General features: G+C 47.8%; 1 protein-coding gene across 1 annotated transcript in view; it reads right to left on the reverse strand.

Moving 5' to 3' along the window:
- TMEM63A (transmembrane protein 63A) overlaps nt 1–10,918 on the reverse strand; it is a 50,952-nt gene extending 40,034 nt beyond the window's left edge. Inside the window, exon 1 of the mRNA XM_044291802.1 lies at nt 10,787–10,918. The gene's annotated coding sequence lies outside the window, so the exon portion shown is untranslated. The remainder of the gene's footprint in view (nt 1–10,786) is intronic.
- Between the last annotated feature and the right edge of the window lie 14,619 nt (nt 10,919–25,537).

Consider the following 25,537-nt stretch of genomic DNA (forward strand, 5'->3'; position numbering starts at 1 on the left):
CTATGAAATAAACCCCTTTAAAGAGTCCCCAGAAATTAGTGTCTTACACGATGTGGCCCCCCTCGGTTGTGGCTTGCGACACAAAATTGCACCCATTGTAGCAGAAATACGGCCCATTATAGCAACCAATCAGAGCTCAGTTTTAATTTCTTAAACTGCTCTGGCATCTCCGGGGACATGGCTTTTCCGCTGCAGCTCTTTCCCTGGAACTGCCACAATGTCTAACAGAATGTATGGCTGGTGATAGTTGAAGATTTAAACTGAGCGTGTGCGACCACCTCATTGAGGTGGACAAAAAAAATCAAGAAAAGACCAGCCAGCAAGTGGCGCTACACAGATACATTTTATTGAATAACTTAGTGGCTATAGTACATTTTTAAAGGGGTTGTATCATCTCAGACATTGGGGGCATATTGCTAGGATATGCCCACAATGTCCGATAGGGGCGGGTTCCAGTTCTGGGACCCGCAACTATCTTTAGAACGGAGCCTTCAGAGTGAAGGAGGGCGCACCGCGCATGCACGACCGCCCTCCTTTCACTTCTATGGGACTGCCGAAAACAGCCGAGCACTGGTTCTGCTATTTTCATCAGCCCCATAGAAGTGAAAGGAGCGGTGGCCGCGGTTGTGTGGTGCACTCTCCATTAATTTCAATGGGACTACCGAAAATGGCCACTCTGCTATTTTCGGCGCTCCCATAGGAATGAATGGAGGGTCCTTCTTTACTTTGGGGCTCCTCGGGGACCCTCACCTATCAGACATTGGGGGTATATCCTAGCGATATGCTCTTGATGTCTAAGATGATACAACCCCATAAAATTACACGCAATTAGTATAATGTTCAGATCCAGGCGCTGGCATGAAAAACGTAGAATATTTTTCGTGGGACAACCCAAATACGAAAACTGTACGTACATGTGACAGCCATGTGACTTGGATATTCCTCTACAGAAGTCCCCACGACATGTTTACAGTGCACGGAGGCCTCACATGTGACCCCACTGTTACAACAGGAGACAACGGGAGGTAAAATTACACAACGGAAAAAGCAGCGACCGGATCGCAGGAACCACATGCTGACCATAAAAAATAGGCCTAGTTCACACAACCGCGTGACAGTCGTGTCCATTTTGTGGACCATGCGCTTCCGTTTCCGGGTGTGCGTCTGGGTCTATGTGTCCGCGCCACAAAAGATAACACGTACCATATCTTTGGCTGCAACCTGGGGACTGAGGACCCATTGAAGTCAATGGATCTGCACTGCGATGAAGGATACACGGGGCCGCGTTTTGCAGTACACAAAACGGACACGGTCACCACACGGTGGGGTGAATGGTGCCCACACCTCATACATACAACTGCAACATGCGTGTGAATTTTTTAAAGTCGGCTTGCGGGAGATTTGAGAGTATCATGCGCGAAGGCTCGCCATTTCCATAGCTGCCAACGTTGTAGTTGGTAAATTAAGGACATACAGACCCCGCCGCTCGGACCGCACCCAGGACTTACATAAGCACCACCGATTTTCATTCTGGGACAGACCGAATTTTCAGGAACAGTCCCTGCAAATTTGGAAATGTTGGCACATCGGACTTCAATGTTTAAGACTCAGAGATACTTGGCCATCGCACCAGATGGATCCTTCTTCCTCTCGGGGTGCAATTTACATATCCACATCTGACTTAAAGGGGTTGTCTGGGGGAGGGGGGGGGGGTAACCTTTTTAAAAAGGCCAAAAAAGTTAAAAATAATATAACCCCACGATCGACTAGTGTAGTTCTAACATTGCTTCAGTTCCCTGCTGGTCTCTACTGCCTGGTCCTAGCTTCACACGGTATATGCCTGCCCAGCCCATCACTGGCGGAGGTGCCTCACCCTGGGTGGGCCAAGTTCAGGCACTGCAATGTCAGTACACACACTTATACCAAGAAAACCCATTTAACATCTAATCCATCCTGGTAATCCCTGGGGAGCACAGTGATACTGGTGGACATACTGGAGTCAGTGGTGACAATCCCTGGGGGAGCACAGTGATACTGGTGGACATACTGGAGTCAGTGGTGACTGGGTGACAATCCCTGGGGGAGCACAGTGATACTGGTGGACATACTGGAGTCAGTGGTGACAATCCCTGGGGGAGCACAGTGATACTGGTGGACATACTGGAGTCAGTGGTGACAATCCCTGGGGGAGCACAGTGATACTGGTGGACATACTGGAGTCAGTGGTGACTGGGTGACAATCCCTGGGGGAGCACAGTGATACTGGTGGACATACTGGAGTCAGTGGTGACAATCCCTGGGGGAGCACAGTGATACTGGTGGACAAACCGGAGTCAGTGGTGACTGGGTGACAATCCCTGGGGGAGCACAGTGATACTGGTGGACATACCGGAGTCAGTGGTGACTGGGTAACAATCCCTGGGGGAGCATAGCGATACTGGTGGACATACTGGAGTCAGTGGTGACTGGGTGACAATCCCTGGGGGAGCACAGTGATACTGGTGGACATACTGGAGTGAGAGGAGGCTGAGTGACAATCTCTGGGGGACCACAGTGATACTGGTGGACATACTGGAGTCAGTGGTGACAATCCCTGGGGGAGCACAGTGATACTGGTGGACATACTGGAGTCAGAGGAGGCTGAGTGACAATCCCTGGGGGACCACAGTGATACTGGTGGATATTCTGGAGTCAGAGGAGCCTGGGTAACTTTCCCTGGGGGAGCACAGTGATACTGGTGGACATACTGGAGTCAGAGGAGGCTGAGTGACAATCCCTGGGGGAGCACAGTGATACTGGTGGACATACTGGAGTCAGAGGAGCCTGGGTAACTTTCCCTGGGGGAGCACAGTGATACTGGTGGACATACTGGAGTCAGTGGTGACTGGGTGACAATCCCTGGGGGAGCACAGTGATACTGGTGGACATACTGGAGTCAGTGGTGACTGGGTGACAATCCCTGGGGGAGCACAGTGATACTGGTGGACATACTGGAGTCAGTGGTGACTGGGTGACAATCCCTGGGGGAGCGCAGTGATACTGGTGGACATACTGGAGTCAGAGGAGCCTGGGTAACTTTCCCTGGGGGAGCACAGTGATACTGGTGGACATACTGGAGTCAGTGGTGACAATCCCTGGGGGAGCACAGTGATACTGGTGGACATACTGGAGTCAGTGGTGACTGGGTGACAATCCCTGGGGGAGCACAGTGATACTGGAGTCAGTGGTGACAATCCCTGGGGGAGCACAGTGAAGTCAGTGGTGACTGGGTGACAATCCCTTGGGGACATGCCGGAGTCAGAAGAGGGGGAGAGTCGGAGAGGGTGGGTAACAATCCCTGTGTGAGCGTGGACATGGAAGCTTTGATAATAGATTTCACTCAGCTTTTCCAGAAACAGATAAGTACAATAAACGGGGTAAACAAACTGTAACGAGCTGAGGACTAATTATTGGGCATTTCTATACATCCCAGGCGCGGAGAGAGCGGAGTCTATAGGTCCGAGTGCCCCATTACCCTCTCATATATAATGTGCTTTTGCTGTTTGCTCACGAATCAACCTGGCAGCGCTCCTATGGCATAAAGCAGCCAAGCCAGACGCACCGTGCCAGCTCTTGGCCACGTGTCTTATCTTAAAGGGGAATGACAGTAAATACATGTAGCTGGCACCTGACATTGGTGAAGGAGAATGTCATACGTTCAGGGTCTGCCCAGTAATAGGGCATGCCAGGCAGGTGACAATGCTCCGCTGTTATGGAGACCTGGTGTTCTCAAAAGGTACCGGTGGTGCTGTCAGGGGCAGGAAGATGGCTGCTGGGACCTTCGGCTAGGATCACGGATTACTTGTTTGGTTTGTGTTTTGGGGTTTTTCTTTAAATCCCTACTCAGTGGCTACAGATCCCGACTACAGAGATGGTCTGTGTTGCCCTTACAGCAAAGAGGACTATGACTGCAGGATCCGACTACACAGGGTTTGTTTGTAGTCTGTTACCATGGAGACACATAGCTCTATTTCCAAAGATGATTTTCGTTAGAGTAATTTCAGTTTTACCAGTTTCTGCTTTTATGCGGTTTTGCATCAATGAAAAAATGCAATTGAACGGGGGGCACTATAAAACGTGAATCTAAAGCACAGAAAGCCCGTGTCCACTGTTTTTTGCAATCGAGAGGAAATCAGTGGCTGTTCACCAAACGTTCTGCCAAAACAGTGAACCACAACAGGTGGATACATTCAAAGGCCGCATGTACATGATTGTATCTGTTTTGTGGTCCGTAAATCGCAGATCCGCAAAATACAGGTGCGGTGCTTGTGCAGTCTGCATTTTATTTGCAGACCCAGGGGCGGACTGGCCATAGAGCCTACAGGAAATGATCCTGGTGGGCCAATATGCATAAGGCCACCCGAGCCCTCCTCACTGCTGATGGCCGGGCACATACGACTAGGGGAACTATAGGGGTCATTATAAGGGCTCACGCACACGATCGTATGTGTTTTACGGACCCGCAAAAAATACGGATGACGTCCATATGCATTCCGTATTTTGCGGAATGGAACAGCTGGCCCCTAATAAAATAGTACTATCCTTGTCCGTAATGTGGACAATAATAGGACATGTTCTATTTTTTTGCAGAACAGACATATGGAAACAGAACGCACACTGAGTAACTCCCGTTTTTTGGGGGCGCACCCATTGAAATGAATGGTTTCACATACGAACTGCAAAAAAAAACAAAAAAAAAAAAACTGAATGGGCACAGAAAGAAAATAAGTTTGTGTGCATGCGCCCTAAGAGGAAGTCCAGGCAGCATGCTGAAGGTTGGGCTGGCTTGGAGCCATGGCTCACATGTCAAACTTCTAAGCCCTCCGCTCCATATCCATATTGAGACAACTGGAGGAGGAACAGGACAGCTATTGGTGGCCACCACATCTGGACAGCTTCTGGGGAGTCATCCTGTGCTGTACTAGGGTGGACTCTGCCATCAGGAAGGTCCAGCAGACCGGGGGTTATTCTCAGCTCCCACATATCTGATGGTCAGGAAGAAGAACACGTTCAACCAGATTTCAATCCTCTTCAGAGGAATAAAGTTACAGGAAACAACAGAAAGTTCAGCAGATGCCAGGAGACGGGTTCTGCAGGTTGTGTTTTTTAAGTAACAGGTTTGCAGTTTTTTAGTATGAATGGCCTATTCTCAGGGCAAATAAACAAATAGCCGGGTATCTGCGGGGCGGCTGGTACATGCAGATGAGACCCCAGCAACCCCCAGCGGCCACTAGGCAAGGACTTGGCTTTACATGGAAAATTGTGCAGTCTTTGCCCATCATGGGTGGCTGCGGTTAAGAGGAGGCGTTTCCTCTGATCCAGGGATGCTGGACCTGCGGCCCTCTAGCTGTTCTAAAACTACAACTCCCAGCATGCCCTAATAACTGTAGGCTGTCCAGGCATACTAGGAGTTGTAGCTTTTCAACAGCTGGAGGGTCGCAGGTTGGACATCCCTGCACTGATCGATCCAGCGCTCACAGTGACAGATCACGCAACCCTGTGGATACGGCCTAAGGCCACGATTATGAAGAATACACACGCAGACCGAACATAGGGTCACGTGAATGAGCCCTAAGGGCGATCGCAAGTCCAACTATCTCAGTGTCACGGGGCAGCCACCGAAAGGAAAGGGGTTGCAGAGTGACTCGCACTGAAGAATTGCCGGCACATACGCACTGAAGAATTGCAAAAACGATTTTTTTGTGATTTTTGAGTTGCAATTACTGCAAACGTGCGAGATGGCTGCCCTGCAACACCGGGGAGCGCGATCGCCTTGTGGCTGAGCGCTAAGGACTCATGCACACGACTGTACGTCCAGTCCACATTTTTTGCGGATGCGGCCCCCTTTTATCTCAATGGGATGCAAAAGATGCGGACAGCGCACCGTGCACCCACCGCATCCGTATGTCCGTTCCACAGCCCTGCAAAGAAGACAGAACATGTTGCATTCTTGTTCTGACATTTCTAGAAGAGTTTGAAAAGAAGAAAAATAAATAAATATTGCGGCAGGCACACGCAGCGATTTGCAGACCGTAAAACGGATACAGCAGTGTGCGCGAGATCTAAAGGTTCTGGACGGAGCCATATTTACACTACTGGGGTGTGAATACTTACGCAGTACAGTCACCCGTGCGTCCTACAATCTAGAGAGCTCACAATGACAGATCACACAACCCTGTGGATACGGCCTAAGGCCGGGATTATGGAGAATACACATCGCTTCCCTTTCCAACGACCATGGTACAGGCTCATCTTAAGGCACAGGTGCACAGGGGCCACAACGCAGCCCACCATGCCATTCTATGTGGCACCAACCTATGTGGTCTCCATGTCAGTGAGCAACACACATGCTTAGGAGCAAGGACAGGCAAATACTAATGTAGCCATCTCTGAGACACCCCCCCATATATTCGAAGAATGGGGTCCCTGGACCATTGTGTTAGTGCATTGGCCATCTGTGCAGGCGGCACCCTCCATTGCAGTCTATGGGACTTGTGAGCTGCTAGGGCGGACTACCCTCAACACCCATAGCGTACAATGGGGGAGCCACATGCATGCACGGCCTCCTCCACTCTGGAGTGCAGATTGGGGGAGAAAGGGACCCCCATTATCTTGGTAGTCCTGGAAGTGGAACCTGCACCTACATTTATGATATACATAACAGTAAGAGATCCTGATATTGATGACCTCAGGACACCCGGGACCCTCACCAATTAGCTGTATGAGGGGGCTGCGGAGCTCCAGTGAGCGCTGCGGCCTCCTCGCAGCTTACCAAGCATGGTGCTGTGCATTGTATAGTCGCTGTGCTGGATATCGCAGCTCAGCTCCATTCACTTGAGCTGCGCCTACATCATGTGACCGATGACATCATATGTCCTAGGAAGAGGTTGCGGCGCTCTCCAACAGCACCTGATGACCTATCCTCGGGATATGCCAATTATCCCAGATGGGAAATCCTCTTTAAAACAATGGAGTGCTTGACTGCAGATATTCTTAACCCCTTAAAGTCCACATTACCGTGTGCGTTCCAGGTGTTTTGGCCTCAACCTCGACCCAAAACGTGTCTGCCTTTGGCTACGTGAAACTAGTCTGACTTGTTCCGATGAGCGCTGCAGCACTGACTGCGCAGGACGAGGTCACAGAGCTGACACTCTGCGCGCTGCCATCAGCTCGTTTTGCAATGTAGATGGGTAACAGGTTGCATATGACCTGCTACATGTGACAGAGTGCATGTGACATACAACACGTGGCAGATCGCACATCACAATGACGGGATTTGTCATCTGCTACCCGGCAGCGGGGACAGAGAGCTGGGGTCACAGCGGCGTAACCTGTTCTGCTGCACCAGCTATTGGGGTAGGTCCGCACGTGCCAATTTTTTCCAGAAAATTTCACCCCTGTTGCATTAAAAAAGGGTGAAATCTGTGGAGAAAATCCGTGTCAGGAATGATCACACGGCGGATTTTAAATACATATGGCAGGTCCACGTCCGTGTAGAACCCGCACATGTTGCGGATTAAGCATGTTTTTTCTGTGCAGAAAAACAGCAGTTTAAGGGCTCATGCACACGACCGTATGTATTTTGTGGTCCGCCAAAAAAAAAAAAAAAAAAAAAAAAAAAAAAAAAGGATGACAACCGTGTGACGTCCGTGTTACATCCATTCATTATAACAATGCTTGTCCTGGTCCACAAAACGGACAAGAATAGGGCACGGAATGCACACGTCATTTCCATTATTTTTTTTTGCATCCCTATATAAATAAATGGTTCTGCATATGGGCCGCACAGACACGTTCCGCATATGGGCCACACAAAAATACGTTCATGTGCATGAGCCGTGTCCGTGATAAGACGATCAGCGGTTCATCCATGAAGGATCCGTGTTTGGTCCATGTGTCCGTTTTTTGCCCTCCATGTACCATTCATAGTCCACGGACAACGTTACGTTGAAAATCCAGAGGAGCCCCTAGCACTCAGACTACGATGAGTGTGACGGATCCGTAAACACGGACAAAAACAGGGCGCGCTTCCGTGGTGAATCACGGATGTGTGAACACATGCATTAAAGTCAATGGATACATGAACAAGGCTTCATACAGTTCCAGCAAAGAGTTCTCTCAGGCCACCTGCACATGTTGCAGAATTTGCGCGGAATGTACACTTTGCGGATTGTTTCCATGCGGAAATTGACCTGCCGTGCGGATTTCCAAGTCTGCCTTTTCAATGGAAAGGTGAGATCTGCTGCAAAACTGCATCTAATCTACACCAAAATTCATAAACAGAAATTGCGGATTTTGGTGCAGATATCCCTCAGAAAAGCACAGAAATCCACGCTAAAATTTGTGCGGATCTTGTGTCCGTGTGCAGAGGGCCATAGGGTCATTGCACACAGTGCAGACTGTGCACGTTTTTTCCAAGCAGAGATTCTGCAGCGTAGTACAAAACCAGCAAACATAAGGAGAATAGACAAATCTCATTTACACGCCGCGTATTTTGTACGTGCGGAAACTGACCTGCCGTGCATGTTAGTTGTTTGTCCGATCCCACACCTAAACCGAAAACCTGCATCAAAGACCACGATAAATAGTCCAGATTTCGGTGGGTTAGGGCTTATCCACACGAGCATATTTTCTTTCCGCTTTCGTTCAAAAAATTTTTTTGCGGACCATATGCGGAACCATTCACTTCAACGAGTCCGCAAAAACAACGGAAGGTACTCCGTGTGCATTCCGCTTCCGTATTTCCATTCCGCAAAAAAGTAGTGAATGTCCAATTATTGTTCACAAATCAGGGTCCGAGGCCCCATTCGAGTCAATGGGTCCACAAAAAATACGGAACGCACACAGAACACATCCGTATTTTGCGGATCCATACTGTAGAAATGCTATGCCCAGCCCATATTGCTCATGTGTTTGGTGATTATTAAGTTACTGTTTCTGTTTCCGATCCCAAAAAAAACTTATCGCATATGGGAACCATACGGATATGTTTTGTGGAATAACGGAACGGAAGAGGACTTAAATCAGAGAAAATAAATAAATACTCAGATACGGAAAAAACGGACCGCAAAACAACAATGGTCGTGTGCATGAGCCCTTACTTGTGGTTTTCGGTGCAGATTTGATGTGGATTTTCCTCCTTGCATTTAAAAGAGTGAAATCCGCAAAAAAAAGAAACAAACAATTGACATTCTGTATATTTCTAAAATCCACACGGCAGGTTAATTTCCACACGAAAAAAAAAAGCGTGTATATCAGTTTGTCTAATCTCATCTACTTTGCTGGTACAGGATTAGGCGGCTCGGATGCGGACTTATTAAAAAGATGCGGACAGCACTCCATGTGCTGTCCGCATCCGTTGCTCCGTTCCGTGGTCCGCAAAAAATAAATAAAAAAAATAACATGTCCTATTCTTTGCAGACAAGAATAGGCAGTTAAATTAAAGGCTGTCCGTGCCGTTCCACAAAATTGCGGAACGCACATGGACGCCATCCGTGTTTTGCGGACTGCAAAATACTGAACAGTCGTGTGCATCAGGGCTTACACTGCGTTTTTTCCCGCAGAAGTCACATAATGTGCACCATGTGCAGGTGGCCTTAGGGCTCGCCCCCCCCCCGTAACGCGACAATTTATGCGCCAGTTCTCCCCAGTGGATTTCAATGGAGAGGGAAAAGTCTGCTGACTCCTCCACAGCAGAAACCGCACATAGTGCATGCGGGTTTTTTTGTCGCTACAATTTGCGTTATGTGTGGACGTACCCTTACACGGCCGGCGGTTTTAGCCGTATCTTCTGTGGCCCCATTCGGGTCTGCATCCGAATGCGGAGCAAACATACGGTCATGTGCATGAGCCCTTAGGGTTCGGCTACAAGGCGATCACGCACCCAACTCTCAGTGTCGTGGGGCAGCCACCAAAATTAAAGGGCTGGCAGCGCAACTTTCCCGTGCGCCACCACCGCAGAATTGCAAAAAATCCAACACTTCTGGATTTATTTATTTTTGCGGTTCTTGGGTTGCAATTACGGCAAATGTGCAATTTGCCCCGCGACACCTGGGCACGTGATTGTCTTGAAGACGAACCCTAAGGGCTCATGCACGCGACCGGTCCACATTTTTTCGTAAATCAGATGCGGCGCCATTAATTTCACCGTGTGCCGCTCGCATTCGTATCTCCATTCCGCAGCCCTGCAAAAAACATAGAACACGTCCTATTCTTGTCCAGACATTTCTAGAGGAGCTTGAAAAAAAATAGAAAATAAATGGCAGCCGAGATCCGCGATTTGCGTACCGTAAAACGGAGACAGTCGTGTGCGTGAGCCCTAAAGGTTGTGGACGTAGCCGTATTTACATTACTGGGGTGTGAATACTTACGCAGTACAGTCACCAATCTAATCTACGGTCTTTCTGCGCCGGTACGTCGCTTCCTTTGACTCTGCGGAACGTTTTGTAACGTCTGTCACAGGTTTACTGCAAGTTTTTGAAACTTCATCCATCTGGCGAGGTACGGACAATCTCTCTACAACACTTGCGACATGACGTGAAACTATGAGTCCACCCACAAAAAGTAATTGCCCCCCCCCCCCAAAATAAAACAAAAACAAAAACAAAAAACGACAACAAAAAAACTTGGAACAACTTTGCAACTTTGTAAAAACTTCTACTTCCCATTACATAGACACAGAGAAACAGCAGGGACTCCAACACAGCGCCGGCACATATGTGGTTAACCCCTTCACCCCAGCACTCACCAGCTGTCTGCTCTCCCCGGCACATGGATGGGGGGCGGGCAGCTTGCAGTTTGGGGTCCTCCTCAGGTACGTGTCTCCTGTGTGTCAGCAGCTGCTGCTCCCGGAGGTCCTGGGCTGGGAGGGGGCAGGGAGAGTCCTAGCTGCGCATGCTCAGTGGAGGGCGGCTGTGTGTCGCCTCCACTGGCAGAGAGCTGTATGTGCTCTCTGTGCATGTATGTACTCAGTACGTGTAGGTCATGTATGTACTCAGTACGTGTGTGTAGGCTGGTCATGTATGTTCACCTTACATATTTATTTTTCTCTGAGGCTGGATCTGCCTCCTCCAGATTTATCGAAACTAGAACCGGCTTATGGTTGGCCATAGCAACCAATCAGATTCCACCTTTAATTTTTCAGAGCTCCTTTGGAAAATGAAAGCTGGAATCTGATTGGTTGCTATGGGCAACTGAGCCTATTTTCCCTTGCACCAGTTTTGATTAATCTCTCCCCCCCCCCCCCCCCCCTATAATATTTGCCATGCTCCTTATGTCTGCATTTGAAGGGGGAGATTTATCAAGACTAGTGCAAAGGAAAACTGACCTCTAGTTGCTCACGGCAACCAATCAGATTCATCCTTTCATTTTCCAATGGAGCTGTGAAAAATTAAAGGAGGAATCTGATTGGTTGCTATGGGCAACTGAGGATACTTTCACGTTTTTACTGGATATGCCGCCCGTTGTATTATCCAGGGGTGCACCTAGCCTTTCTGCTGCCTAAGGCGAAAACTGAAATGGTGCCCCCCCCCAATGCCAATTTCTTAACGTAACCCCTTTACCACAATGAAAGCGCTCATTACCCATGGCCCTTCTGCTGCCCCGCTCTTGCCCCCTACCTGGTGCTGCCTGATTGCCTCACCAGGGCCTTATTGGTGGTGCACCCCTGGTATTAGCTCAAAAATAGCCATGACGGATCGGCACTAAAACCATTGTAAGTCAATGGGCACCAGATCTGTTTACTTTTGTGTCCGAACTGATCCGGCACTATTGACTTACATTGTGTTTTATGCCAGATCCGTCTTGCTCCGCATCCCATGTTTTTTTTTTTTTTGTCCGGGATGGGAACGCAACCAAATGGAACGGAATGCATTCTGGTGCACTCCGTTCCGTTCAGTTTTGTCCCCATGGACAATGAATAGGGACAAAACTGAAGCGTTTTCCTCCGGTATTGAGATCCTATGACGGAGCTCAATACTGGAAAGGAAAAACGCAGATGTGAAGGTAGCCTAAGCCAGTTTCCATTTGCAACAGTTTTGATAAATTTCCCCCGAAAACTGATTCACAGACGAAAAAAAATGTGCAGAAATTTTCTGATGCGTATGGACGCGGTTGCGAATCCTCATTCACAGGCATGAGATCATCCCAATCTGGAGTAAATGGGTCGTCAATCTGGAAGATACGGTGTGGAACGGAAGCACTACGGAGTCTCTCCGCACCGCAAAAAGTCTGGATGTGGATCGCATGACCCCATTCAAGTGAATGGGTCTGCAGACGGCGGGCACACGGTGGGTGCCTGTGCATTGCGAACCGCAATTTGCTGCATTTCCTATCTTTGGCCGCATCTTGCAGATCGCGGACTCATTGAAGTCAATGGGTCTGCATCGCGATGCACGGTGCACACAGCCAGCGTGCGTTTTGCAGATCTGCGGTTTGCAGTCTCTCAGCACCCCTGTCGATCAGCTATCTGAAGGGGCCGCGGCGCTCGTGCACGCCCTCTACTTGTGGCCGTGCAGGGTATTGCAGCTTCGTCCCATTCACTTGAATTATTCCAAACCCAGAAACCCCCTTTAAGGGGTTAGTACCCGCATTTCAGCTGGACAGTGGCTGCTATGTACGGCCTTAGGCCATATGCACAGGGGAGGGGATTTATCAAAACTGGTGTAAAGCAGAACTGGCGTAGTTGCCCGTAGCAACCAATCAGCTTCCATCTCTCATTTTCCAAGGAAGCGGTGAAAAATGAAAGGTGCAGATTTTCACAGCAGATGTCACCCCTTACATTGCAATGGGGTCGAAACCTGGACGTAAAACGTGAAGATTTTGGTGCTGATACGGAGCGAAAATCTGTTCAGAAAATCCGCCTGAAATCTGTACCAAAACTGCAGAAATAAATGCACATAAATCTGCACTATTTCTTATCAACCCCATTGAAGTCTGTCGGGAAAAACCCTCTGCAGAAGGTGCGGAGTCGCACAAACATTTGACATGCTGTGGATCTGCACACGATGTGGATTATGTGCGGTTTTTCTGTTTGGATTTTCGTGCAGAAAAAGCGCAGCGTAATCCAGTTCCAGCAAAGTGTATGAGATGAGACAAATCTCATGTACACTTTGGGGGTCATTTACTATACTGAAATATGCCTGAATTAGGCGTATTTTAGGCGACTTTACCCCGCTCACACCAGTTCTAAAATTGTAGCCGTGGCGTGGGCACTCATTTTTCGGGCGTAGAAAAAGGTCTAAATGTAAGACAGCTAGGAGGCCGTCTTACACTTAGAACTGGCGCTGGATGTGCCGAAGTTAGGGAGTGGCCGGCGCCTCTTCATAACTTCGTCAGATCCACCGCCAACGCAGGACTTTATTAAGACCGGCATCTAAAACGTATAAATGTGCCCCTTTGCTTCTTCCTTAGGTGCAGAAATCGACCCGTTGTGAGGATTTTGAAATCTGCAGCATGTCAAGTGATTTTGCGTTTTTCTTTTGCGGATTTCACATTTTCCAATGGAAGGGGTAGAAAAAAATGCATAAAAACACACACAAAAAAGCACCAAAAATGCAATATATAGGGCGGATTATGTGCTTTTTTTTGTGCGGTTTGGGTGCGGATTTTCTGCATACAGATCAGGTACCCTACAATCCGTACGGAAGGTCAATTTCCGCATGGAAGAAAAAAGCAAAATTCACATGAGATTTGTTGAATCTCATTTAGGCCTCTTTCACACGACCGTTTTTTTTTTCCGTTTTGCGGGCCGTTTTTTGCGTTCCGTATACGGAACCATTCATTTCAATGGTTACGCCAAAAAAAACGGAATGTGTTCCGTATGCATTCCGTTTCCGTATTTCCGTTTTTCCGTTCCGTTGAAAGATAGAACATGTCCTATATTTGGCCGCAAATCACGTTCCGTGGCTCCATTAAAGTCTATGGGTCCGCAAAAAAACGGAATGCATACGGAAATGCATCCGTATGTCTTCCATATCCGTTCCGTTTTTTGCGGAACCATCTATTGAAAATGTTATGCCCAGCCCAATTTTTTATATGAAATTACTGTATACTGTATTTGCCATACGGAAAATGGAACGGAAACGGAACCACAACGGAAGCAAGAAACTGAACAACGGATCCGTGAAAAAACGGACCGCAAAACACTGAAATGGACATACTGTCGTGTGCAATAGGCCTTACTTTGCTGGTACTGTATTAGGACTCATTCACACGACCGTATTTTACTTACATTTCCATTCCGTTTCTTTTTTTTGCCGACCGTATGCGGAGCCATTAATTTTAATGGTCCGCAAAAAAAAACGGAATGTACTTTGTGAGCATTCCGTTTTCGTATATGTCCGTATTTCCGTTCAGCAACATTTTGAATCTTATCCTATTATTGTCCGCAAATCACGTTCCGTGGCTCCATTCATTTCAATGGTTCCGCAAAAAAAACTGAATGCATACAGAATGCGGATCCGTGAATTTTCTAATGATAGGAAAATTATGAAAAATGGGCTGAGTCTAAAGTTAACTCATGGTTCAGTTTTATGTCCGCAAAAAATGGAACAGCAACGGAAAGCATACTGAAGCCATACGGACCGTTTTTGCAGAATCATGGAACGGAAACACAACGGACCGCAAAAATAAAACAACGGATCCGTGAAAAACGGACCGCAAAACACATACGGTCGTGTGAACAAGCCCTTAGGGTCCATTTACACGTCCGTAATAATGGGTCCGCATCCGTTCCGCAAATTGCGGAACGGGTGCAGACTTATTCATTCTCTATGTGGCAGGAATGGATGCGGACAGACACATTTCCCGACCATTTACAGCATCATTGATTTTATAGCAAGTTCCTGCAGCCTCCCCGCTGCTGCCCCCATCTCCCTGCGCTGTTTTCACCTAGCAGTGCATGGGCTTAGTCCCATGCACCGCTCCAGCAGTGACGTGGCCACAATATTGCCAGTCGGACCCTCGCTGATCTGATACTGATGACCTTTCCTGAGGCTAAGGCTCTATTCAAACGTCCGCAAATGGGTCCGTATCCGTTTCGCAATATCGGGAACGGGTGCGGATCCATTTATTCTCAATGGGGCCGAATGGGATGTGGAGAGCACACTATGTGCCGCATTTCCGGAGCGTGGCCCCGAACTTCCGGGCCGCGGCTCTGCAAAAAAAATAGAACATGGCCTATTCTTGTCTGCAATTGCGGGGGGGGGGGGGGGGGGGGGCGGGTGTATTGCGGATCCGCAATACACCACGGACGTGTGAATGGATCCTAAGCCATTGATATCCCAGTGTGCATAAAGCTCAGTGACACAAACATGGCTGCTTTCTTCCAAAAAAGCACCGCCCCTGTCCATGGGTTGTATCTGGTATTGCATCTCAGCTCCACTGGAGTAAATGCGGCAAATCTGCAATACCACAGACAACCTGTGGACAGGGGTGGTGCTGTTTTTGAAAGAAAGCAGTGATTTTATTTTTATTTTCTAATTCTGGACAAGTCTTCTTAAAGGGGTGTTATAGGGTATGCCATCACTTTATAATTTGTGAGGGTCCAACCTCAAGCACCCTGATTGATCCTAATTTAGTGCTGCAGCCTCTTCACTGTGTTTCCTGCAACCCACTGTCCACAGGAACTGCAGCACAGATACATTGACGTAAATGAGCCTGGTTGCCCCCAGATTTTCCCCCTGGCAGGTTCTTCTTGCATGTCCACCACACCTCAGTGGATTCCTGCGCTTGCCCAGAGGGAATTGTATTCAGGAAATTCTGGTGTGGGGGGGAGGGGGGGTGTTCATGCAAAGAGGTATCTCTGTAGGAAAGAGAACCATCTCGCCAGCGCCACCTTGTGGAAATGGCTCCCTGAGTTAAAAATCCGACATTTTAACCCTTTCACGCACAGCGCCGTACATGTACGCCGCTGGGCGGGTGTTTAAAGATGGCGCCTGCTCCGGGCACCATAGCCGCCTGCTTCTTTTAGCAGACACCCGCGGCTCATGCACGCAACAGGCAGTAATGCCGATCGCGGACATTTAACCCCTCAGATGCCATGGTCAATCCTGACCACGGCATCTGAGCACGCTGAAACTGGTTGTGCTCCGGCTCCCCCGTGTGGCGATCGGAGGAGCCGGATCGTGTATGCAGCAGCCCCTGTCTTTATGAATAACACAAGGCTGCTGCATAGTATTTCCAAGTGCATTGGAGTCTATGATAATAGCAATCAGATGATTGCATGTTATAGTTCCTATGGGAACTATAAAAAAGTGTAAAAAAAAAAAGTAAAAAAAAAAAAAAAAAAAAATTCTAATCATCCCAAAATAAAATAAAAAATAAATAAAAAAATACACATCATGGGTGTCGCGATTTTATACAAAAAAATTAAATAAAAAGTGATCAAAAAGTCATACACACCCCAGAATGGTATCAATAAAAAGTTCAGATCGTCCCGCAAAAAATGAGCCCCCATTCAGCTCCGTACACATAATTACCAAAAAAGTTATAGGGGTCAAAATGTTTTCAGTCCCCCCCCCCCCCCCCCCCACTTTTTAATTTTTTATCACTATCAATACGCAAGAAAAACTATACATATAAGGTATCGCCGGATTAGTACTGACCTGTAGAATAAAAGTAACTAGTCAGTTTTATCATACATCGAACGTTGTAATAAAAAAACCCGTAAAACTGTTTTCATCATATGCAATATTAAATGGTGGCGTTGGAAAGTACAGCTTGTCCCGCAGAAATAAAGCCCTCATATGGGTATGTGAACAGACAAATAAAAAAGTTATGGCTCTGGGAAGGCAAGGAGCGCAAAACAAAAAAGCAAAAAAAAAACAAAAAAAAAAACAGGTCCTGAAAGGGTTAACAAGCCTTGGAATATGACGAGAGGAAATGCCGAGCCAGATTATCCACCCATAGAGAGCTGTTTCAGGGTGCTCGCCCCTCATCAGTACGGAGTAGGATTCTGGCTGGCTGTCATTCCTTGGATGCTTAGGGCTCGTTCACACAACCGTTGGTGTCCCGTTTCCGTATTGCAGACCGCATTTGCGGACCCGCAATACACGGGCACCATTCCATTGTCATTCCGCATCACAGATGCAGACCCATTCATTTCAATGGGTCTGCAAATCCGGAAATGTGGAACGGAAGCATGGAACGGAACACTACGGAGTGTTTTCTGGGGTTCCGTTCCGTGCCTCCGCAGCGCAAAAAGATAGAACATGCTCTATCTTTTTGCGGAACGGAGGGATCACGGACCCATTCAAGTGAATGGGTCTGCGATCCCCATGCTCCTGCCCCACGGACTGTGCTCGTGCATTGCGGACCGCAATTTGCGGTCTACAGCACGGGCTTCACACGGTCGTGTGAACGAGCCCTTAAAAGGGTTTTTATACTGATGACTTATCCTCAGGATAGGTCATCAGTATCTGATCTGTGGGGGTCCGGCGCCCCCGCTGATCTGCTGTTGGGGTTCCTTCTCACAGCTCACCAAGCGCAGCGCCGTACATTGTGTAGTGGTCATGCTTGGTATTGCATTTACTTGAATGGGGCTGAGCTGGTCCTAGGCCACGTGATCGAAGAATGTAACGTCACATGGCCTAGGAAAAGCAGCTAGAAGGCCGCAGCGCGCACAGCAGTGCTGGTGCCTTCTCCAACAGGCCGAGGTGTCGGGAGGATAGGTCATCAGAAAGTCTTGGAAAACCCCTATAGGCCAAGGCCATTTTCTGTTTTTAACTCCCTGCCTTCCTGGAGCCATAGCTTTTTTATTACTGTCTATATAAAAGCGTCTGGTTACATTGTGATCTGCCGGCGCCCCGTGACGCTATAGGTCGCTGTAACCATTCTGTCATTAGACAGGTGTGGTCACAGTAAGCCTGCCCGAGACCGGCAGAAACCGTCTCTAAGGCCTCTTTCACACGGGCGTTGCAGGAAAATGTGCAAGTGCGTTGCGGGAACACGCGCGATTTTTCCACACGAGTGCAAAACATTGTAATGCGTTTTGCACTCGCGTGAGAAAAATCGCGCATGTTTGGTACCCAAACCCGAACTTCTTCACAGAAGTTCGGGCTTGGGATCGGTGTTCTGTAGATTATATTATTTTCCCTTATAACATGGTTATAAGGGAAAATAATAGCATTCTGACTACAGAATACATAGTACAATAGCGCTGGAGGGGTTAAAAAAATAAAATAAAATAATTTATCTCCCCTTAATCCACTTGATCGCGCAGCCGGCATCTCCTTCTGTCTTCATCTTAGCTGTGTGCAGTAACAGGACCTGTGGTGACGTCACTCCGGTTATCACATGATCTTTTACCATGATGATGAACCATGTGATTGGACCATGTGATGAGCACAGTGACATCATCAAAGGTCCTATTCCTGTGCACAGCAAAGAAGAAGACAGAAGAGAAGCCGGGCTGCGCGATCAAGTGGATTAAAGTAAGTTAAATTATTTTTTAACCCCTCCAGCGCTATTGTACTATGTATTCTGTATTCAGAATGCTATTATTTTCCCTTATAACAACGTTATAAGGGAAAATAATAATGATCGGGTCTCCATCCCGATCGTCTCCAAGCAACCGTGCGTGAAAATCGCACCGCATCCGCACTTGCTTGCGATTTTCACGCAACCCTATTCATTTCTATGGGGCCTGCGTTACTTGAAAAACGCACAATATAGAGCATGCTGCGATTTTAACGCAACGCACAAGTGATGCGTGAAAATCACCGCTCATGTGAACAGCCCCATAGAAATGAATGGGTCGGGATTCAGTGCGGGTGCAATGCGTTCAACTCACGCATCGCACCCGCGCGGAATACTCGCCCGTGTGAAAGGGGCCTATGTGTGGCATCATTTTAGCACCCTGCTACAACGATTGCATCTCAGTGTAAATTGTAAAAGCCGACCAGGAGCGCTCTTCTTGATGAGAAAGCGCCCCTTGCTGGCTGAAAAATGTTACTGTGAGCCTGCAGGCTGTGAATTAACCCCTTCCTGCCCTGCACATAAATACAGGGGTTCTCCTTCACTGAGCGAGCAGCAGACTGTAATGAAGGAACGCTTCATTTCCGACAATCGGCCGCTCCGTTGGGGGTGCCCGCACTAACGACGGGATCACCAGATGAACAAGCGTTTTGCTCGTTTGTCGGGTGATCTGCGGCACATTTAGACGGACAGATTTTCGAGAATGAGCGTTCACGGTCGTTTCCGATAACCTGGCCGATTATTGGTTCGTCTAAATCTACCTTAACTCAATAAATATATTTCATCATTAAAGCGCCACGTTGTGAATCCCGCCGGGCACTGTACAGTTATAGGAGGCAGAACTGACATTTAGGCTACATGCACGCGACCGAATGTGTTTTGCGATCCGCAAAAAAAAAAAAAAACGGATGACATCCGTATGCCATCTGTTTTTTTTTTTTTTTGCGGATCCAATGTAACAATGCCTAAAACGGACAGGAATAGGACATGTTATATTTAGGCTACATGCACACGGCAGTGTTTTTTTTGCGGCCTCCGTTCAATTTTTTTTTGCGGATTGGATGGTTTCCTATTCATTTCTATGGAGCGTTAAAAATGCGGTGTCCGCGTCCGCTGTGCGTGTTTCACGTCCGCCAAAAAAATATGGCATGTCCTACTCTTGTCCACAAAAAACGGTTTGCGGACCCATAGAAGTCAATGGGTCTGCAAAAAATGTGGATGAGCAACGGAAGCCATTCGTATGTCATCCGCATACGTTTTTTTTTTTTTTGCGGATGGTTGCTGGGAAACCTGTATATACCTGTATCCTGGGTGGGGATATTTAAATTTCAAGAATTTCAGCCTTCAGGGTTTCTTTTGCGGACCACAAAAAAAAACTGAAGACACACGGAAACACAACCTACAAAATTTGCGGGCAAACGGAACGGATGTGGATGTAAAAAAAACAGGAACACGGATCCGCTATTTGTGGACCGCAAAAAAACACTGCCGTGTGCATGTAGCCTTATTTTACGGGGCTACGGAACGGACATACGGATGCGGATAGCACAAGGTGTGCTGTCCGCATTTTTTGCGGACCCATTGAAATGAATGGGTCTGCATCCTATCCACAAAAAAAAAAAAACTGACACAGAAACAAAATACGTTTGTGTGCATGAGGCCTTATACCAAGGAAAGGTTGGGATAACTAAGGCCCCTTTCACACGGGCGAGTTTTCCGCGCGGGTGCAATGCGTGAGTTGAACGCATTGCACCCTCACTGAATCCGGACCCATTCATTTCTATGGGGCTGTTCACATGAGCGGTGATTTTCACGCATCACATGTGCGTTGCGTGAAAATCGCAGCAAGCTCTATTTTGGAAGTGAATGGGGCTGCGTGAAAATTGCAAGCATCCGCAAGCAAGTGCGGATGCGGTGCGATTTTCACGCACGGTTGCTAGGAGACGATCGGGATGGGGACCCGATCTTTATTATTTTCCCTTATAACATGGTTATAACGGAAAATAATAGCATTCTGAATACAGAATACATAGTACAATAGCGCTGGAGGGGTTAAAAAAAGAATAATAATAATTTAACTCACCTTAATCCACTTGCTCGCGCAGCCCGGCTTCTCTTCTGTCTCCTTTTTTGCTGATTGCAGGAACAGGACCTGTGGTGACATCACATGATCTTTTACCATGGTGATGGATCATGTGATGACCGGAGTGACGTCACCACAGGTCCTGTTCCTGCAATCAGCAAAAAAGGAGACAGAAGAGATGCCGGCTGCGCGAGCAAGTGGATTAAGGTGAGTTAAATTATTTTTTTTTTAACCCCTCCAGCCCTATTGTACTATGTATTCTGTATTCAGAATGCTATTATTTTCCCTTATAACCATGTTATAAGGGAAAATAATACAATCTACAGAACACCGATCCAAAGCCCGAACTTCTGTGAAGAAGTTCGGGTTTGGGTACCAAACATGCCGATTTTTTCTCACGCGCGTGCAAAATGCATTACAATGTTTTGCACTCGCGCTGAAAAATCACGCATGTTCCCGCAACGCACCCGCACCTTTTCCCGTAACGCCTGTGTGAAAGAGGCCTAAGGCAACAAGTTTTATGGGAGGTCCTGTGGCTTTCTAATATTTTGGGATAGATCTACTAAGACCAGTTCACCGACCACAACCAGTAAACCACACAAACATGAGCAATGACGAAGGTCATCGAATCCCTATGGTTATGAGTTTACTATATATACGGAAGGACCGTCACAATCTATAAATCATAAAAACAACTAAACACTGATATGGTACAGGGTGAGACTATGCAAAAAACGGAATATAAAACAGCACATAAACCTCACACGGAGAAGGGATGCATGAATGGGATCTGACATTGAGCACCCAGATAGCAAGGACCACCACCTTAAAGCCCTGATTTGCCTCAAGCTTTTAAAGGGGTTGTCCAGGCTTTTACAATGTCGGATTGGCGGGGGTCCGATACCCCGCGCCCCCACCGATTAGCTGTTTCAGAGTAGCTCCAGCTTTGTCCATTGTGTAGTGGATGGAGGTCGTTACTGCCGCGCTGCTCTCATTGAAGTCAATGGTAACCAGAACCATCCACTACACCAGGGATCAGCAGCCTTCAGCGCTCCAGCTGCTGTGAAACTACAACTCCCAACATGCAAACATGCTTGGCTGTTCTCACAACTCCCACAGAATTAAATAGAGCATTCTGGGAGTTGTAGTTTCAGAACATCTGGAGTGCCAGAGGTTGCTGATCCCTGCACTACACAATGGACGGAGCTGTGTACCGTGTATTGGCTGGGGTGCGGGGTGTCGACTGGGCTGGCGATCAGACACTGATCTTGAAATTAGGCTATCATTTCTAAAACCTTGAACTTACACCACTTTATACAGTGGTGTAAGTAAGGCTACTTTCACACTCGCGTTTGGGGCGGATCCGTCATGAATCTGCACAGACGGATCCGTTCAGATGATACAACCGTCTGCATCTGTTCAGAATGGATCAGTTTGTATTATCTTTAGCATAGCCAAGACGGATCCGTCTTGAACACCATTAAAAGTCAGTGGAGGACGGATCCGTTTTCTGTTGTGCCAGATTGTGTCATAGAAAACGGATCCGTCCCCGTTGACTTACATTGTGTGTCAGGACGGATCCGTTTGGCTCAGTTTCGTCAGACGGACACCAAAACGCTGCAAGCAGCCTCCAGAGCGGAATGGAGACTGAACGGAGGCAAACTGATGCATTCTGAGCGGATCCTTTTCCATTCAGAATGTATTAGGGCAAAACTGGTCCGTTTTGGACCGCGTGTGAGAGCCCTGAACGGATCTCACAAACGGAAAGCCAAAACGTGAGTGTCAAAGTAGCCAAAGATGGAACTAATTTATTAAAGAGACGCAAGCCGTATCTCAGGAGGACCGTGTGCGCTTATGAAATGTACGCCAGCTGGTGTACTGTATGACAGCATTCTGGTGTGCACGATGACAAATGTGTCAGGCCACGTAGGCCCCACTTTTATGGAATACTGTGAACATGGTGTCAATGGGGGGGGGGGTAGCATTTGTTTTGCACAAAAATTTTTTTTTTACTTTTTGCCACCTTTCTGGCTCAGGGGATTGATAAACTTCCCCCTTTATGTTTTCTCACCATTTACAAGACTTCTGTTAGCTGGGAGTGAATGGAAACCCTAAATTAAATACATGACCACTGAAACTCAACATTGAGTCTGTACATTGGCGATACATTCCAAGCACGTTACCAGGATCAGAGGTGAATTACGTATCAGTTGGACGGGTGTAACATAAGATTGTGTGCAATGATATGCACAAGGGGAATTTCCACAGCCTTTGCTAATGGACTGGTGGTCCGGCGTCCCATCAGCAGCCACTTTGCATTGTTACTTATTCATGGGATATGTGATAAGTATCTAAATGGTGGGGGTCCAACGGATGGGACTCCACTAATCACCATTCCTCTCTATGGGCTCGTCGGAAAAAAAGCTGAAAATTGAGCCCGATTATCTCCCGCTGTAAATACATACAGGTGAACAGAGCAGCAGCTTACATACGTGACCATCACTCTACCCAATCAGGGGACTCAGGGACCCCCATTCACATGACTGGGGGGGGGGGGGGAAGAGTGGGACAACCCCTTTAAACAGAAATCAGGAGGCCCATGATTTTCCAATAGATGGATGGGACCTGCACCCACTGGATATTTATGGCAAGTCCTGTGGATTGACCATAGATGCTTGAGAGTAGTGTTGAGCGCGAATATTCAATTAGCGAATTTTTTATCTCGAATTTCAGCACTTGGCGAATATTTCGAATATAGTGCTATATATTCGCTAATTCGAATATTTAAAAAAATTTTTTAAAGTTGTTCCCACTTCCCAAAAGCAGTCCTTCCTACATGTCCGGGGGACTCCGTGCTCCTTGCCCGCTCCAGTCAGTGCCTGTTGTCGCGTCTGCCGACTTACCGTGCGCATGGAGCGTCCCCATCACCATGGGAACGCCTCCATGCTAGAATGTACTGTTGGATGTGAAAATCACGGTCATCTAGACCACGATCAAAGTTGGATGCGCAATGCGAGTAAAATTACGCATTGAGCATCCAACTTAATTTTGTGTATAGGCAACGGTCCTAATGGTTGCCTTGCTAGAATTAAAAAATATATAGAGAATATATCGCTATATTCGTATTTGTTATATTCGTTAATTCTAGCAAGGCAACCATTAGGAACGTTGCCTATACACAGAACATAGGGCACTTTCACACTAGCATTTTTCTTTTCCGGCATTGAGTTCCGTCACAGGGGCTCTATACCGGAAAATAACTGATCAGGCATATCCCATGCATTCTGAATGGAGAGTAAGGCTACTTTCACACTTGCGGCAGAGAGATCCGGCAAGCAGTTCCGTCGCCGGAACTGCCTGCCGGATCAGGCAAAATGTATGCCAACTGATGGCATTAGTAAGACTGAGTTCACACGGGCGTGACGGATTGGCTCCGGGTGCGTTCAGTGAAACTCGCACTATTTTGCAAGCAAGTTCAGTCAGTTTTGTCTGCAATTGCGTTTAGTTGTTCCGTTTTTTCAGCGCGGGCGCAATGCGTTTTGATGCGTTTTTCACGCGCGTGATAAAAAACTGAAGGTTTACAAACATCTCTTAGCAACCATCAGTGAAAAACGCATCGCACCCGCACTTGCTTGCGGATGCAATGCGTTTTTCACGCAGCCCCATTCACTTCTATGGGGCCTGTCCTGCGTTACAAACGCAGAATATAGAACATGCTGCGATTTTAAAGCATTGCAGAAGTGATGCGTGAAAAAAAACACTCATGTACACAGCCCCATTGAAATGAATGGTGCCGGATTCAGTGCGGGTGCTATGCGTTCACCTACCGCATTGCACCCGCGCGGAAATCTCGCCCGTGTGAACGCAGCCTAAGACTGATCAGGATCCTGATCAGTCTTAAAAATGCCTGATCAGTCGAAAAAATGCATTGAAATGCCGGATCCGTCGTTCCGGTGTCATCCGGCAAAACAGATCCGGCATTTATTTTTTTTCACCTTTTTTTCAGTCTGCGCATGCGCATAACGGAACGACGGATCCGGCATTCCGGTATTCTAATACATCCCTATGGGAAAAAATGCCGGATCCGGCGTTCAGGCAAGTCTTCTGTTTTTTTCGCCGGAGATAAAACCGTAGCATGCTGCGGTTTTCTCTTTTGCCTGATCAGTCAAAACGACTGAACTGAAGACATCCTGATGCAAACTGAACGGATTAGGGCTCTTTCACACTTGCGTTCTTGTCTTCCGGCATAGAGTTCCGTCGTCGGGGCTCTATGCCGGAAGAATCCTGATCAGTTTTATCCTAATGCATTCTGAATGGAGAGAAATCCGTTCAGGATGCATCAGGATGTCTTCAGTTCCGGAACGGAACGTTTTTTGGCCGGAGAAAATACTGCAGCATGCTGCGCTTTTTGCTCCGGCCAAAAATCCTGAACACTTGCCGCAAGGCCGGATCCGGAATTAATGCCCATTGAAAGGCATTGATCCGGATCCGGCCTTAAGCTAAACGTCGTTTCGGCGCATTGCCGGATCCGACGTTTAGCTTTTTCTGAATGGTTACCATGGCTGCCGGGACGCTAAAGTCCTGTTTGCCATGGTAAAGTGTAGTGGGGAGCGGGGAAGCAGCATACTTACCGTCCGTGTGGCTCCCGGGGCGCTCCAGAGTGACGTCAGGGCGCCCCACGCGCATGGATCACGTGATCGCATGGCACGTCATCCATGCGCATGGGGCGCTCTGACGTCACTCTGGAGCACCCCGGGAGCCGTGCGGACTGTAAGTATACCGCTCCCCCGCTCCTACTATGGCAACCAGGACTTTAATAGCGTCCTGGCTGCCATAGTAACACTGAATGCATTTTGAAGACGGATCCGTCTTCAAATGCTTTCAGTACACTTGCGTTTTTCCGGATCCGGCGTGTAATTCCGGCAAGTGGAGTACACGCCG

The sequence above is a fragment of the Bufo gargarizans genome, chromosome 4, assembly GCF_014858855.1.
Source record: "Bufo gargarizans isolate SCDJY-AF-19 chromosome 4, ASM1485885v1, whole genome shotgun sequence".
Lineage (NCBI taxonomy): Eukaryota > Metazoa > Chordata > Amphibia > Anura > Bufonidae > Bufo > Bufo gargarizans.